This window comes from Helicoverpa armigera, chromosome 28, assembly GCF_030705265.1.
Source record: "Helicoverpa armigera isolate CAAS_96S chromosome 28, ASM3070526v1, whole genome shotgun sequence".
NCBI lineage: Eukaryota > Metazoa > Arthropoda > Insecta > Lepidoptera > Noctuidae > Helicoverpa > Helicoverpa armigera.
The window spans coordinates 4638481-4652254 of record NC_087147.1 but is presented as its reverse complement, the minus strand read 5'-3'; the positions used below and the strand labels follow the sequence as shown (position 1 = coordinate 4652254).

At 35.7% G+C, this 13774-nt stretch overlaps 1 protein-coding gene across 1 annotated transcript in view; it reads right to left on the bottom strand.

The window, feature by feature from the left end:
- The window catches only part of LOC110371493 (sex peptide receptor), a 285637-nt gene that overhangs the window by 213925 nt on the left and 57938 nt on the right, over nt 1-13774 (bottom strand). The window contains exon 3 of the mRNA XM_064042429.1: nt 2501-2537. The gene's annotated coding sequence lies outside the window, so the exon portion shown is untranslated. The remainder of the gene's footprint in view (nt 1-2500; nt 2538-13774) is intronic.

Genomic DNA, 13774 nt, shown 5'->3' with positions numbered 1-13774 from the left:
GCACACCTTCCATAGAAACCGCTCATTAACTTTAAAATAAAATCAACAATCAATCAAGACCAATCGTTTACAGATTGATTTGATTTGACATGAATGTAGCAGCTAATCACGCCGCCGTACGTTGATTGACCTACCAGAAGGCGCCTGACCTACCTTCCTTATGGCGTCTCCGCTATCTTTCCTTCCTCCGTGGAGAAGTAGGTACCAATATAGATAATTTTGAATGTTGTAATTTAATAAAAGATTTATTAAGCTATATTGGTTTTCGGTTCCGTATTGTGAAAAGGATTCATTTATCAACCAATTCTAATCAATATTGGTAATGCGAAAATTACTCTGACTCTCTATTTGGCTTTTACGCTAAAACTACTAAGCTGATTTAAATGACATTTGGTACACAGATAATCTACCTCTAGAACCTAAGATACAACATAGACACACCATACTTTTTACCTGGTTACGAAAAGTGGTTTCCTAGGATGCGGGTAAAACCGCGGGAAACATTATTAGTACATTCATACCTATATATGAATGTACTAACAAATGCGTACTGATTTTTTTGCAAATATACCTAATTTCTTAATGAATTAAAAACGTGTTCTACCATAAAGTGGTTGTTATTGATTGAAGCATGTTTTATTCGTGTTATGTGTGCGAAAAACACCATATGCCTGTCGCCAATAGAAGGCAGTAATTAGAGTTTATTCACATTTTCAGAAACACCTATTCTTTGAATGTTAACTACACCTGCTTTACTAAGTATTATGGGTTATTTTTCCGTCTATTTAGTTATTTAATAAGTACTAGCTTCTGACTTCTGCTGGCAAACTGGTAAGAGTTGCCATCATATTTAGGCAAATATGAAAAACATGACTTTCATTTACTTAATTTTAGTCGACGAAGCAGACCCCAACATAGTTGGGAAAAACCTGGGGACATGAGGATTTATCTTTTTACCGCTAAAATAAATAAGTCATAAAACATATCCCAGACTGTGCTCAGTGACTAGGCTCAGAATGGTGACTGGGTACTTAAGTTATCCTAGCTTGGCCATCGGATGTCTTTTGACTGAGACGACAAATGATTAGAATGGAATAAGATTCTTTATTTGCAGAGACACGGTCATTCATAATTTTGTAATAAAATACCCATAATTCACACCAAAATCAGTAAATTTTCCATTAAATTATTTTCCCGTTGATTTATTACTGTGAGGGTGACGTCACCAATCAAAGAAACCACCTGATGACGACTGGTCACCACTGTCATTTGTCAAAGTTATTAAAAATCAATGCGTTGCAATCCCATAGACGACGCGGAGAAAAAGTGAAATGATGGATATAGACGTATATTTTTTTGCGGAAGGAAACAAGTCATTTTTGTAATGCCACCCCTTGTCCACCATACCCCTCGTCATAAAAAAATCAGATGATTCTTTTGTGAAGTAAAAGACACATTGGTCCATTGGAAGCAGGATTTCAAGAACTTTCGTTTCTATTTTGATCTACCTAAGTGGCAATCCAAACGAATGAAAAAAAACTACAGTAGAAACGTTGTATGCACATCATCAGTTTTGAATCTAATCACCACATTCGCACATCCCACATCTAAAAAGGTAATTAACATGCTAATTTCCATGCAGCAAAATTAATCAGTTATCTAACGTAACATGTAAAACACAGCACTCCGACATTCGTCTCTGCCACGAACACTAAGTTCCTCGTTTTCTGCTCAAAAGCACTGGATTTTAATTAATCACACATGATGTTGTCAGAAGCGAATTCCTTCCTACATTAGCAACGTTTAAACATGTATTTATTTTAAGTGGAATTTGTGTATTTTATGTTGAACTAGGTTTAATTTAGTGTGCGATGTTGCAAGCATGAATTTTCTTGCATAATTACAACTGCAAATCTTAGGTTTATTTGATTCATTTCCTGGGTCAAACACAGGTGTGTCTTTACACCAAAAATGAGGGGAAGCGGGAGTGAAAGTCAAAGTCAAATCATTTATTTCATTTAGGCCTTTACAAGCACTTATGAACGTCAAAAATTATAAAAAGGTTTGATTCTAGTTGCCCATATGAGTGCCAGACTTTTACTGACTAAAGTCTTACTTTGTTCTTTCCGGACCCCTTTGTGTACTAAATCTCAGGCGGGGTACGTTTAGACCAAAGAATCTATTGAATTATTTTAATTTTAAACACAGGGAGAAATTTTTATCCTCCCTCTTTGCGCATTCCAAACCTTTATTACAGAATGCTAACTCAATTAAAGGAAACGTTCCTGTATGTTCATTTCCAATCAATATGTTCTAGCAAATTCTATCTTTATTTTGTGTGCTGGATAAAACCAGTCTTCTAAAGACGGACCTTAAAAAATACCCGATAACAACCAAAAACAAAAGATATCATCCGATACTTAGGTAGCTAACGAGAACACTCAAGCAAGTTCTCATACATCTCGAAAAACCAACTAAATAAATAGCATTATATTCTTACCTGTGTATCTCGAAGTTAAGAAGAAAACCCGGTTTATCTGTAAAAGAAAAAATAACAGAGATAAGTAACAACTTCCGTATAAAACTAACAATGGACCAACTTTGTCCTCCGTCAATCAAACTGGATTTCAGAGAAAATCCGAAGCGGACATGTTAGTTGTGAAATACAATAAATGTGTGTTTATATTGTGAAAATATTCACAACTCTTGATGCAATTGGACACTAAAAAGAAATAAATTAAAATACATAGGTGTATTTTAGGAATCTATACTTCAATGCTAATATGAAATAATGTAAATTTTTTTGTTGTTTTTACCCGAAAAGAGTATCCCAACCCGTAAAAGAAGCCGATACTGCTGAACCGATTTGAAAAATTCTTTCACTGTTGGAAAGCTACACTCTTCCCGATTAATGTAGGCTATGTTTTATCCCGATACATTCAGTAGTTACCATGGGAAAACGGCTAGTTAAAAATAAATCCAAATCAATAGTTCCGTTTTGTAGTTTCAGACACACAAAGTCTAACAACTTCCACTACTTAAAAGATTTTATCGAGCTATGAAAATACATAGAAATGACAATTTAAAAGGACTCTGCCGAAGTCCAATCTCATTCAACTTTTCTCTTACAAGTAGAATACTAAAATATATACAACTTCCTTTAAATTCACTATAAAATGGTAGTAAAGTCCATTAACAGAGTAAGTGCACTGTTAAACTACCTTCTTTGTTTAATAATAAATTGTGCTTTACAACTGAACTAGCTGTAGTACTTGGTTTTTCTCTCATCCTGAGGGAACTACTGCATACAAAAGTTACAAAGTTAAGAAAATGTTGTAGGTATGGGAATTTTCTTTTTATTAAACAAAACGTCTGTTTAACTTTTTTGCAGTACTTAGTACAATAAAAGTTATATTTATTCATCTCCCTGGACAACATCTGCCTTGGGTAACAATCGTTCAAAATAACATTATTATTTTGTATCATCATATTATTATTATATCTTCACAGTAAATTTTTTTACTGACACACAAAAGACCAAAAAACTACATCTGTCCCCAAGCACTACATATCATTCAATGTCAAATCATTCATTCACTCCCTGAACGACATGCATTTGAACACAACACATAGAGAACAAAATGACTAGCGGAGGTGCCATAACGGAAAATCTCCTAAGAAAGTAGCGCGTCAAAATATGGGTGTGCGGGGGACGAGGAACGTTACTGTCTTTTTCCTTATACGCCTTCTTTGGACCCTATTTTTGTAATACCAAAAATCGTTGACGATGTCTCAAAGAACATTTAGTTCACTCGTAACTGATTGTTTTGGTCATACGAATTTGACCTAGTAGAAGGCGCCTGACCGACCTGCATTATGGCATCTCCGCTCATCTTTCCTTACTCCGTGGTATTACGCAATTCCCTCGCTACAAAGTGACAAGGTATGCTAAGGAACGAATGGAATGCCTTGCGGAATTGACGTCAGCTTGTACCAACTTGTATGTTACTTGTACCAGTTTAGCGTTTCAGTTGAGCTTTTGTTTTTGCAATATGGTGTTAGGTTGTTTTTGACGAATAATTTTATGACTTGGAAGATAATTCAAACTCAAACTCAAATTTTTTTATTTCAAATAGGCCTATGAAAGCTCTTTCGAAACGTCAAAGTTAGGTGCACGGTTCCAAAGAGTTGGTCTCATGGAGAAGGACCGGCAAGAAACTCCATGGACACTCTTTTTAAAAGAAAATAAAATTTACATATTTCATACAGTTTTCTATCTAGTCCTGAGAATGTTATACAATCCAAATTGAGCTAAAAATGTATTAATAAATTATACAAAATCATTTTAGTGCAATCGTTACTAGAAAAGCGATTTATACAATTCAAAGAAAAAATATATTGGGTAACCAAGTTCTTATATAATGCAATTTGGGGTCTTGCTGGCTTGGTCTGGGCGGAGGCACTCCCGTGCCCGTGGTCGCCGGGGAAGCCACATGTGCAGAGAAAAAGAAAAAACAATATTAATTTACCTCCAGGCATCACTGTCATCATACATTGATCCTGAATTTTATAATACGCCTTTTTAATCAAAATGGTTTTAACTACATTTTTAAAATTTTTATCAGTGAGAACAAGGCTGCCGTCGTATGAAAGAAGGGCACATCTACCATTTTGGTCAAACTGAGATAATTGAGATTAAAGTTTTTACCATATTCTGCTCCATAGCGTGAAAACCTATAGCTTAAAAGAAAAAAAAATACTGATGATATATGCGTGAAGGTTAGTACTATTATATTTTTAACTTTTTAGTTTTTATATATAGTTAATTTTAAAATAAATTCAAATTATTCCTTTCAACTTAAAAAAAAAAAAAAATCCACTTACTATAAAGAAATGGCATAATTAACCAAATGTGACCTTTCTTTTTAATATTTCAAGAAAATTTGTCATTGAGTCTGAAAGAAGGGGCACATTTGTCTAATTGCGCTTTTTTAATGCAAAACTAAATTTTTTCTACAAAAAAAAGACAAATAATCATGCGAGGAAACTTTAATAAACTATAAAACATTTATTGTCATGCCATGTCTGGTTATCCTTATCCAAATAACTGAAACAAATTTACTTCTAGGACACCAACATTTAAACAAAAAAGAACCTTTCTTAATATTCAATAGTTATTTTTAAATTATTAGGGATCTCATCCTTCAATTTTGGTTAACTAATAGAACTTATAAATTAGAAAGAAAAAGTGCTAATACTTAAACTCAATTACAGTTTTTAGTTAGTTACCTAAGTAAGTATACCTAAGGAAAATCAAAATTTAATATTTATATTCTTTTTAATAATAATAGGTTGGACCCAATTTAAAAATCTATACAATAATCTCTAAATCTCTAAATTACAATATAAAAAATAAATCAAAATATTCTATATTAATAGAGGTAGTAATAGGAGCATAAAGAAGACGGATCACAATCCATACAAAATTGCCCCACGTCTTATAACAATGTGACGTATCTCAAAAAAAAGATAAAAATGTTAAAAAAAATATGACATACTCTGTAACTTAATTTTTTTACACCTTCATACGAAAAAAATGCTTCAAAAATTGTTCAGGCGCTGTTATGAAAAAATTGTTCATGAGAAAATTTAAGGACCATTTTTTTAAATTATGTATATGACTAGCTGTTGCCCGCAACTTCGTCTGCGTGGACAATGTAGAATAGTCAAAATACTACTTATCCCGTAGGTGCATTCTTTCTCGTGACAGTATAATTAGGATTAGCACTTAGCAGTCGCATAGATTTATTGATCAAGGTTGTGTTGCTAGAAATATTTATGTTTAATATGTCAGTGAGGAAGGCAATCCGCAGCAACCAAACAACCAGATTACCTACAGTCCAGTTCGAAGGTAATTAACTGGCGGAGAATCTTAACACCGCGATTCAGAAATGAGACGAAAATGCACAGCGCCATCTAATAGCGGTAGGCAGAACTTCTCAACATTTAGAACTAAACATTATTTTGTTCGTTCCATTACGTACTGATAGGTTCAAACTAATACATTTTACATCCTTCATCATCCCTTATTTTATCACCCGTGGGGGTTGAATGGGGTTTGAATTAATCAAAATCGTATTTAAGCGAACGTCATCATAAAATTCTGATTCGTCATCAGGACTTCTTCATAAAACCTAAGAAGATGTATACAAACTTTCATCCCCTATTTTATCCCCTTAGGGATGGAATTTATCAAAATCCTTTCTTAAGGGTTGCCTACGCCATAGTAGCTTTATGCATGCAAAATCTCAGTCCGATCGGTTTAAAATTTACAAAGTTTCATACAAACTTTCATCCCCTATTTTATCCCCTTGGGGGTAGAATTGATCAAAATCCTTTCTTAGCGGATGCCTACGTCATAACATCTACCTGCATGCCAAATTTCAGCCCGATCCTTCCAGTGGTTTCAGCTGTGCATTGATAGATCACTATGTCAGTCAGTCAGTCAGTCACCTTTGAGTTTTATATATTTAGATTGATAGTGTCTACCTCCCAGGTGGTCCCATATTCATCAGGTCAGGATCTGATGATGGAAACCCTGAGAAATCCAGGGCAACTTTTGAAAGTTGTAGGCATGCGCAGGATAAAAACTTGACAATGAGGTGTATGTCTGATTACACGATGCAACTTATTAAAAAAAAAAAAAAACGACTCCCAAAAAAACACTGAAAAGCAATAGTTTTTTTAGTTAGTATTAGGTGCATCGGCCTAGAAGTCGGTGCTTTTCATTGTTTCGGTCTTATTTTTTTGTAAAAAGTTTTTTTATTTTTGGCTTTTCAGTGACAAGCTTAGTTGTTACTATCCGTATTAGTGGAAAGTTCTCATCAATACGAATAATATACCACCAAACACGAGGTAATTTACATATTCAATTGTCGAGTTCGCTTGACCTTCTCTGGTCTCCATCATCAGGTCAGCTCCAAAATTTCACTGTTGTGAAGGTCTATTCAATACAAATAATATATAAGCCCAAACACGAGGTAGTTTACATATTCAGTTGTTGATTTCCCTCGACCCTCTTTCATCTCCATCATCAGGTCAGCTCCAAACCTTCACTGTTGCATAGTGTTATCAGACATACACCTCATTGTAAAGTTTTTATCCTGCGCATGCCTGCAACTTTTAAAAGTTGCCCTGGATTTCTTAGGGTTTCCATCATCAGATCCTGACCTGATGAATATGGGACCACCTGTGAGGTACACACTATCAAACAAAAATATAATTTAAAAAAATGGTCTATAAATAGTCTTATGATCGATGTTTTCATAACAGCGCCTGAACAATTTTCAAAGCATTTTTTTTGTATGAAGGTGTAAAAAAATTAAGTTACAGAGTATGCCATATTTTTTTTACATTTTTATCTATTTTTTGAGATACGTCACATTGTTGTAGGACATGGGGCAATTTTGATCCATCTTCTTTTGGTTTTCAACCTTTTTTAAGCTATGTTATTAGAGCTTATTCGTCGCTTATAGCTTCGACGTCACAGGCACAACTGACGCGTTTCAATCAAACCCTGCCCTCCTTTCCTCACCCCTAATCGTAAATAATTTAAAGAAAAGGCACAACTGGGTCTTTGTGACTTTTATACGTAAATTAATTGAGAAATACATGGATTATTTATTTAGTAGAAAGAGCACATCTGGCATTTGAGCCTTTTCTCTATGTTATGTTGTGAATGTGCCTTTTCAAAGTAGTTTTTAGTAAATATCTATATGAAATTATAGTCACATCTACGTATTTGTGCCTTTTCAATAAAATGGTAAATAAATGTGTCTTTTCATCTTATAAAACATGAATATTAGTCTCATTTGTGCCTTTTAGGCCATCTGTATCTCCGTATTCCTTAAAGATAAAATTCTACAAAAAATTGAGCAGATGCGCCTTTTTTTTCTGATTCTGATATGTATGTAACTCAATTTTTAAAAAAATGTTAGTTGTGCCCTTTTTTCTTACGACGGCAGAAGGAATGTCGAGTATACATAGGTACCTAGATCATTTAACTTATATTTTTACATTTATTTACAAAAAAAACATATTAGAATCCCTAGTAGCGCTTTCATACCAGGTGATTCCGCCATTATCTGGATTTTCTACCCTGTTTTTTCACAGGGTAAAACTCTCACTTCATAAGAGAGTATAAACGCGACAAATTCTGCTATTCTGCTAGGCTGCAGATATGAATTCAGCAAAATTCTCGAAAATTACTTATGTAGTTTTAAAAATAACCTTAATCGACAAAACATAACACTTTCCATATTACCTCACCTTCGACATATTACAATCCCATAGCTTACCCACAAAATATTTCCATAAAGATTTGATATTTAATTGAGCGTGTAAACCCTTGATACATATGAATATATTATGTGATCTGCGGCGGCCATCTTGCTACGTATGCAGGCTGTGTGTGCAATTATGCGTCTAATACTTGCGACTACACGGTCTTACTAACAGCTGGGCAGTTCTTATATATTCTCTTATAAACAGTTGTGAAGCTACTTACTTACGTTCGTAACAATGTCACTCACACACGCATGTGCTCGATGCACGACACTCAGTGCAGACAGCACCGGGATAAGAACATAAAAGCTCGTCGATGCACATGCGTGTATGAATGACATTTTTACGAACGTTAGTATGTAGCTTTACAACTGTAGGTACCTCAATTCTGTACCTAAATTTACACGTCGACAACTTCATAATATGGCGTACATATTTAACCCATAGCCAAGAATATTTCCATAAAGATTCGACAGTTAATTGAGCGTGTAAACCCTCGGTACATACATATGTTAGCTCTGGCGGCCATCTTGCTACGTGTGCAGGCTGTGTGCAATTGTGCGTCTAATACTTGCGACTACACGGTCCCGCTAACAGCTGCGCTAAACTGTGCGGAATAGGGCTGCCGGATTTATGAAAAAGAAAAGAGTGTCTTTAAAAGATTTTTCCCAGAGAAATCTGTTGATAATCCAGTAGATAGGTATGTTGTATTGTAACAGTTTGTAAGTTGCGAAAAATATCTTTGGATTTTGTGTGGTGGTAAAGGAATTGAATGTAGGCTATGTATTCTAATATTACAAAGCAGAAGAGCTCGTTTGGGTCAGAATTTGAAGTAACTTGACTGATAAAAAAAAACAGTGAAGATAGTCCAAACCAGCTGTTGACTATACCTCTACTAAGGAGACTTATGTTTTTCAATATTTTAGTTTCTATATAGATATTTTAGCAACTAAATAGGTTATAAGTTTACAGACAAAAAATTGTAAGCAAAAAATTACGACACCTATTGAGGAAAGGCATAAAATAAAAGCATCCATTAACGTACTAAAGAAATAATTACAAGGTATATCATTTCACCACCCATTCAATTCTTTTAGGGTTGCAATTTTACTTTTTCTCAAAAATCCTCGGACATAAACTTAAAAAAAAGTATCCACCATTACTTTGTACTTAAGATTCGATTCAATTTGGTCACAGAAATTGTAATCGAATTTCCCCTTAAGGAAAATGTCAAAATATAGGTCAGCATGATTGTTCCCATAGCGGGATGGTTCGACCTTCTTAATGGTATACCTTAACTAGGCGCTTACTCCAGTTTCACTCGCATCTCGAGGGAAATTGGGTACTGGTGTCTTGTTGCTAACGACTTTTGAGAAAGAGTTTCTTTAAGTCTTAAAAGATTAAAGATTGATTGAGTACTGTTTCTAACCTGTTCATTTTATTGTTACTCAGCAAATTGAATGCAACTTTTTTTCAGATTCTCTTACATTCTGATTAAAATAACTGATCGGATGAACTCAGCCCCGGATCTAGGGGGGGGCAAGCCGGGGCCTGTGCCCCGGGCGGCAAATTCAGGGGGCGGCAAAATCAGGCGGCTGCCAAAATCACACTTCGCAGACCAGTGGATAACTCATATTTTATTTAATTTTGACCACGAAATAAATAAAAAAAGCACAAGTACCTACAGCAATTTCATGGCCATATCAACTTGACCGATACCCTGAGCGCGGAGTGAGACAAGCTGCATGACTGCACGAACATTTATTACTCACGGGGCGAAGTTTTGGCAAACTAAAATTGATTAAAAATTACTTGCGATCATCTATGAGCCAGGAATATCGCATATTTATTTTAATTATAAATCCTACATTACAGATTACTGTAATAGTTACCTACAGCGCCATCTTAACCTGTGGTGCAAGGTGTGCGAAAAACCCAGGCGCCTCGATATCAGGGGCGCCGCGGGACGCTCCACCACCAGGAATTTCGATAAAATTACACCCGTTTGATAAGGAAGTTCCACATTGTATCACGATATGTATGGATCAGAGTGCTGGCCCACAAAAGCGACGAATGAAAGACATTTGCATGCGGCAGAGATGAGAATGTTAAGAGGTATGTGTGGGGTTACGCGAATGGATAGAGTGAGGAATGAGTATATAAGAGGAAGCTTGAAAGTGGCGCCGGTATCAGAAAAACTGCGTGGAAACCGGCTGTCGTGGTATGGGCATGTGATGCGGAGGAATGAGAGTCATGTTGTGAGGAAGGTGATGAGTATGAACGTGGACGGATATAGTGGAAGAGGAAGACCAAAAAAACGATGGATGGATTGTGTGAAAGTAGATATGGTAAGAAAGAATGTTACTTGTGAGATGACGGCAGATAGAGGAGTATGGAAGAAGAAAACATGCTGCGCCGACCCCAAATGAAATTGGGATAAGGGCAGGAGGATGATGATGACATTGTATCACGATACTCACAAGCAAAGTTCCTAAAAAAGTCGTCTTCGCTTTGTTTGATTGATCATTTTGATTATGTTTTACTTTTACATCCTCTAACTAAGTGAAAAAATTCTCGCTCGCTACGCTCGCGGTTAAATGGCAATGTAAGTCCTGTTTTTCTGATTGCTTATTATTTTTATTGACTCGGTCGTCGGTTATTGATTCGGTCTCAAATCACGTTTTCAATTTGTACATAATTCCCAGTTTAATTTGTGAATCTTCAAACAAATAATTTAAAAAGTTCGCTTTACAGTGTACTTGATCAGATAATTTTGTGTCGAAGGCTCAAAAAATATCGCGCTCGCTTCGCTCGCGAAATATTATACATGCATTGCCTTAATAACTTCATAAGTCAAGTCCACGCTGTCTTACCTTTTACAAGTCAAATGTAGAAAACATTTTTTATGGAGTCCTCAAAAGTTTGCGCTTCCGACTGCTTGTTACTTTACAGCGCTTTTTAAAACTTATTAACTTTTTGTGTCCCAAAATTGAAAAATTTGCGCGCTCGCTTCGCTCGCGCTACTTTTTTCAATAGCATTGATCTGTCTCGACTTTCATAACTTAAACCAACAGTTTGAGCTTACAATGAATTGGACACATTTTTTAAAGTCCTTTACCTACCAAAAAAGTGCACTTCATTCGAACGTTCTTATTTATATTCCTTGTAACTACTGTAAGTACTTCAATACATAGTTGGCGCTTGGGTGATGATTGCACCCTGGCGCTACATGAGCTAGAGACGGCCCTGCATGCCTACATATTGATAGCTAATATTATATGGATAATAAAGGTGAAAATAAACATAAGTAGGTAGGTGGGGCGGCATTTTTCAGATTTTGCCCCGCCTAATAAAAATTGAAGATCCGGGGCTGGATGAACTAAGACTAAGCGCTTGTAATCGCCATTTAAGAACTGGCTGGTTATTTTTTACCGACTTCCCAAGAAGGAGGAAATTCTCAATTTGGCAGGATCTTTTTTTGGAGGCCGGCTTAAGATACAAAAATTGATTTTTAACATTTAACTATAACGATAACCGGAACGTAGCCATTAGCGTTAGACATTAGAAGGCAAAAATGAGAATTCCTTTACCTATTTATTAGCACTAAATAAAAACACAGAGTATCACAGTATATTATAAAGTTCCTTTCATCACAGACTATATTATAATAACAAGGAACTCTCAGTTAAGTCTGACAACCCTAGCAATAAGCCATAATGAAAGTACCCGCAACTCGGGGAGGAAAAGTAATTGTTTGTGAAGAATTCGCCATTTATTCTTGAATAAGAACGGCCTTATATTTAATCAGATCTAGTTTTTACTTCCTTTTTATGCTGAGAGAACTCTGATGTATTTCGTCATTATATGCCTGGCCTTTTCCCAACTATGTTGGGATCGGCTTCCCGTCTAAACGGATGCAGCTCAGTACCAGGGTTTAACTGGCCTCCTCAACCAGGTACCCCTGGCCACCGTCGATTCCATTTACGCCTCTTTTACACCACTCTTTTTGATAAGTAAAATCACGCGTGCGGTGATGCTGAAAAACTGAGCGGAAAATCGGCTAGAGTGAAAGCGTTGGGTTAAGTGAAATTGTTTGGTCAAAACTGCACTGAACAATTACTATCATTACGAAGAGTAAATAATACTATAAGTAAATTCATCAAATTGAACAGAATAATAATTTGAAACATATTCCTACGAGGTACTTGCTTATCCAAAAACATATTTGTTAAATCGAGCATCAATTTCTCCAGTACCCGTATAGAGGATCAATGTCAATGACATTTCATACATTATCATACACAAATGTACATAAATGTACCTATACATTATACATACATATATAACGTGGTCGTATCGTAAATATCAATTTACCGTGAAACTATTTCATGTACTGTCGTTACTCGAAGACGCCTTTTCGTCGAGATCAGCTATTTTTGAATGTGTGTGTACGTATGGAAATGTTTGGGATTTGCTTCGACTGGCACGATTTTGTTTGGTCATCAGTCAGTCAATTTTTGGTGGGTTTTTGGCTCTTTCATTAATTTATTACATTGACAATCTAAACAAATATTATAAAGCTGAAGCTGTTTTTTTGAACGCGCTCCTCCCAGAAACTAGTGAACCTATTTGAAAAAATCTTTCAGTGTTAGATAAATCAGCATAGCTACAGGAAGCGACTAGATGTATAAAGTGTCCGCAAATACATAAGAGAAGAAGGAATTTTAAAGAAATTAATGCGACAAAAATAATTATTGAAGTATTAAATTAAGATTTAAGCTGTTTTTTAAGAATAAATAAATCTCACTATTTTAACAAGACAAGCAAACTTTGACGTACGTGACAACTATCCTTGGAATTCATACACCAATTTTTGACAACCAAACAAACATCTATCATTCACTACAATACCACGATATCCAAGCTATTCCAAGCTAACCCATTTCCATTGGTCCCCAGTGTAGCAGAAACCATTCTCCTTTACACACTTCCCACGTTATTGCCTCGGGAAGACGAAGGCGTTTCTGCAAACGTTAATAACTGAAACTATTTGCATAACCCATTAAAGTACCTGCAGACTGGAGACTAAATAGTCGGCCGACAGATGTCAAAAAATGGTTGAAGAAAGTCTTAATTCCAATCGGAGTTGTAATCAATCTCATCATTTGCGGAGTATTTTCTCAACTATGTTGGGGTCGGCTTCCAGTCTAAGTGGATGCAGCTGAGTACCAGTGTTTTACAAGGAGCAACTGCCTATCTGACCTCCTTAACCCAGTTACCCGGGAAACTAAATACCTTGGTAAGACTGGTTGTCAGATTTTCTGGCTTCTGACTACCCGTAACGAATGCCAAAGATGTTATAATGACAGCCGGTTCAACCTACAGTTTATCGTGTCCTCCGAAACACATCTTTGTAATGTGTGTACTACCA